Consider the following 5000-nt stretch of genomic DNA (forward strand, 5'->3'; position numbering starts at 1 on the left):
CTGAATCAATGCGAGTACCAGACTGCCTCACTAAGTGAGATGCATGTGTCTTAATACACGACAGGGTATGTTGCTACTGGCCACTGGGACCATGTGCTCCACAGTGGCGCCCTCACTTTAGATTCGGGGCATGGAGCGCACGCAGCCCTGCCTTACGGTATGACTGCTGCAGCGACCTCTAGTGGTCATAGAGTTCTGAGCTGTCTGGCGCAGATTCGAAACCTGTGGTCCTAGATACCAAGATACCAGATGCTGCCCCCCCCTGAAACTTGTGTGTAGGATTGAAAACACCACATACAGTGCCGTGATGGCTGGCAGAAGGGAGAAGACCCAGGCTGATCCCCTGCCGGTGTCGGGGAGGAAGGGACGAACCTAACTTAACCTAACCTAACCTAACCTAACCTAACCTAACCTAACCTAACCTAACCTAACCTAACCTAACCTAACCTAACCTAACCTAACCTAACCTAACCTAACCTAACGTAACCTAACCTAACCTAACCTAACCTAACCTAACCTAACCTAACCTAACCTAACCTAACCTAACCTAACCTAACCTAACCTAACCTAACCTAACCTGATGCCTGTAAGCAAAATGTCAACTGAATCAATGCGAGTACCAGACTGCCTCACTAAGTGAGATGCATGTGTCCTAATACACGACAGGGTATGTTGCTACTGGTCACTGGGACCATGTGCTCCACAGTGGCGCCCTCACATTAGATTCGGGGCATGGAGCGCACGCAGCCATGCCTTACGGTATGACTGCTGCAGCAACCTCTAGTGGTCATAGAGTTCTGAGCTGTCTGGCGCAGATTCGAAACCTGTGGTCCTAGATACCAATATACCAGATGCTGCCCCCCCCCCCTGAAACTTGTGTGTAGGATTGAAAACACCACATACAGTGCCGTGATGGCTGGCAGAAGGGAGAAGACCCAGGCTGATCAACTGCCGGTGTCGGGGAGGAAGGGACGAACCTAACCTAACCTAACCTAACCTAACCTAACCTAACCTAACCTAACCTAACCTAACCTAGCCTAGCCTAGCCTAGCCTAGCCTAACCTAACCTAACCTAACCTAACCTAACCTAACCTAACCTAACCTAACCTGATGCCTGTAAGCAAAATGTCAACTGAATCAATGCGAGTACCAGACTGCCTCACTAAGTGAGATGCATGTGTCTTAATACACGACAGGGTATGTTGCTACTGGCCACTGGGACCATGTGCTCCACAGTGGCGCCCTCACTTTAGATTCGGGGCATGGAGTGCACGCAGCCCTGCCTTACGGTATGACTGCTGCAGCGACCTCTAGTGGTCATAGAGTTCTGAGCTGTCTGGCACAGATTCGAAACCTGTGGTACTAGATACCAAGATACCAGATCCTCCCCCCCCCCCACCCTGAAACTTGTGTGCAGGATTGAAAACACCACATACAGTGCCGTGATGGCTGGCAGAAGGGAGAAGACCCAGGCTGGTCAACTGCCGGTGTCAGGGAGGAAGGGACGAACCTAACCTAACCTAACCAAACCTAACCTAACCTAACCTAACCTAACCTAACCTAACCTAACCTAACCTAACCTAACCTAACCTAACCTAATCTAACCTAACCTATCCTAACCTAACGTGATGCCTGTAAGCAAAATGTCAACTGAATCAATGCGAGTACCAGACTGCCTCACTAAGTGTGATGCATGTGTCCTAATACACGACAGGGTATGTTGCTACTGGCCACTGGGACCATGTGCTCCACAGTGGCGCCCTCACTTTAGATTCGGGGCATGGAGCGCACGCAGCCATGCCTTACGGTATGACTGCTGCAGCGACCTCTAGTGGTCATAGAGTTCTGAGCTGTCTGGCGCAGATTCGAAACCAGTGGTCCTAGATACCAAGATACCAGATGCTGCCCCCCCCCCCCTGAAACTTGTGTGTAGGATTGAAAACACCACATACAGTGCCGTGATGGCTGGCAGAAGGGAGAAGACCCAGGCTGATCAACTGCCGGTGTCAGGGAGGAAGAGACGAACCTAACCTAACCTAACCTAACCTAACCTAACCTAACCTAACCTAACCTAACCTAACCTAACCTAACCTAACCTAACCTAACCTAACCTAACCTAACCTAACCTAACCTAACCTAACCTAACCTAACCTAACCTAACCTAACCTAACCTAACCTAACCTAACCTAACCTAACCTAACCTAACCTAACCTAACCTAACCTAACCTAACCTAACCTAACCTAACCTAACCTAACCTAACCTAACCTAACCTAACCTAACCTAACCTAACCTAACCTAACCTAACCTAACCTAACCTAACCTAACCTAACCTAACCTAACCTAACCTAACCTAACCTAACCTAACCTAACCTAACCTAACCTAACCTAACCTAACCTAACCTAACCTAACCTAACCTAACCTAACCTAACCTAACCTAACCTAACCTAACCTAACCTAACCTAACCTAACCTAACCTAACCTAACCTAACCTAACCTAACCTAACCTAACCTAACCTAACCTAACCTAACCTAACCTAACCTAACCTAACCTAACCTAACCTAACCTAACCTAACCTAACCTAACCTAACCTAACCTAACCTAACCTAACCTAACCTAACCTAACCTAACCTAACCTAACCTAACCTAACCTAACCTAACCTAACCTAACCTAACCTAACCTAACCTAACCTAACCTAACCTAACCTAACCTAACCTAACCTAACCTAACCTAACCTAACCTAACCTAACCTAACCTAACCTAACCTAACCTAACCTAACCTAACCTAACCTAACCTAACCTAACCTAACCTAACCTAACCTAACCTAACCTAACCTAACCTAACCTAACCTAACCTAACCTGATGCCTAAAAGCAAAATGTCAACTGAATCAATGCGAGTACCAGACTGCCTCACTAAGTGAGATGCATGTGTCCTAATACACGACAGGGTATGTTGCTACTGGCCACTGGGACCATGTGCTCCACAGTGGCGCCCTCACTTTAGATTCGGGGCATGGAGCGCACGCAGCCATGCCTTACGGTACGACTGCTGCAGCGACCTCTAGTGGTCATAGATTTCTGAGCTGTCTGGCGCAGATTCGAAACCTGTGGTCCTAGATACCAAGATACCAGATGCTGCCCCCCCCTGAAACTTGTGTGTAGGATTGAAAACACCACATACAGTGCCGTGATGGCTGGCAGAAGGGAGAAGACCCAGGCTGATCAACTGCCGGTGTCGGGGAGGAAGGGACGAACCTAACCTAACCTAACCTAACCTAACCTAACCTAACCTAACCTAAACTAACCTCACCTAACCTAACCTAACCTAACCTAACCTAACCTAACCTAACCTAACCTAACCTAACCTGATGCCTGTAAGCAAAATGTCAACTGAATCAATGCGAGTACCAGACTGCCTCACTAAGTGAGATGCATGTGTCCTAATACACGACAGGGTATGTTGCTACTGGCCACTGGGACCATGTGCTCCACAGTGGCGCCCTCACTTTAGATTCGGGGCATGGAGCGCACGCAGCCATGCCTTACGGTATGACTGCTGCAGCAACCTCTAGTGGTCATAGATTTCTGAGCTGTCTGGCGCAGATTCGAAACCTGTGGTACTAGATACCAAGATACCAGATCCTCCCCCCCCCCGAAACTTGTGTGTAGGATTGAAAACACCACATACAGTGCCGTGATGGCTGGCAGAAGGGAGAAGTCCCAGGCTGGTCAACTGCCGGTGTCGGGGAGGAAGGGACGAACCTAACCTAACCTAACCTAACCTAACCTAACCTAACCTAACCCAAACTAACCTAACCCAACCTAACCTAACCCAACCTAACCTAACCCAACCTAACCTAACCCAACCTAACCTAACCCAACCTAACCTAACCCAACCTAACCTAACCCAACCTAACCTAACCCAACCTAACCTAACCCAACCTAACCTAACCTAACCTAACCTAACCTAACCTAACCTAACCTGATGCCTGTAAGCAAAATGTCAACTGAATCAATGCGAGTACCAGACTGCCTCACTAAGTGGGATGCATGTGTCCTAATACACGACAGGGTATGTTGCTACTGGCCACTGGGACCATGTGCTCCACAGTGGCGCCCTCACTTTAGATTCGGGGCATGGAGCGCACGCAGCCATGCCTTACGGTATGACTGCTGCAGCGACCTCTAGTGGTCATAGAGTTCTGAGCTGTCTGGCGCAGATTCGAAACCTGTGGTCCTAGATACCAAGATACCAGATGCTGCCCCCCCCCTGAAACTTGTGTGTAGGATTGAAAACACCACATACAGTGCCGTGATGGCTGGCAGAAGGGAGAAGACCCAGGCTGATCCCCTGCCGGTGTCGGGGAGGAAGGGACGAACCTAACTTAACCTAACCTAACCTAACCTAACCTAACCTAACCTAACCTAACCTAACCTAACCTAACCTAACCTAACGTAACCTAACGTAACCTAACCTAACCTAACCTAACCTAACCTAACCTAACCTAACCTAACCTGATGCCTGTAAGCAAAATGTCAACTGAATCAATGCGAGTACCAGACTGCCTCACTAAGTGAGATGCATGTGTCCTAATACACGACAGGGTATGTTGCTACTGGCCACTGGGACCATGTGCTCCACAGTGGCGCCCTCACATTAGATTCGGGGCATGGAGCGCACGCAGCCATGCCTTACGGTATGACTGCTGCAGCAACCTCTAGTGGTCATAGAGTTCTGAGCTGTCTGGCGCAGATTCGAAACCTGTGGTCCTAGATACCAATATACCAGATGCTGCCCCCCCCCTGAAACTTGTGTGTAGGATTGAAAACACCACATACAGTGCCGTGATGGCTGGCAGAAGGGAGAAGACCCAGGCTGATCAACTGCCGGTGTCGGGGAGGAAGGGACGAACCTAACCTAACCTAACCTAACCTAACCTAACCTAACCTAACCTAACCTAACCTAGCCTAGCCTAGCCTAGCCTAGCCTAACCTAA

This window comes from Schistocerca nitens, chromosome 3 (genome assembly GCF_023898315.1).
Source record: "Schistocerca nitens isolate TAMUIC-IGC-003100 chromosome 3, iqSchNite1.1, whole genome shotgun sequence".
Taxonomy (NCBI): Eukaryota; Metazoa; Arthropoda; class Insecta; order Orthoptera; family Acrididae; genus Schistocerca; species Schistocerca nitens.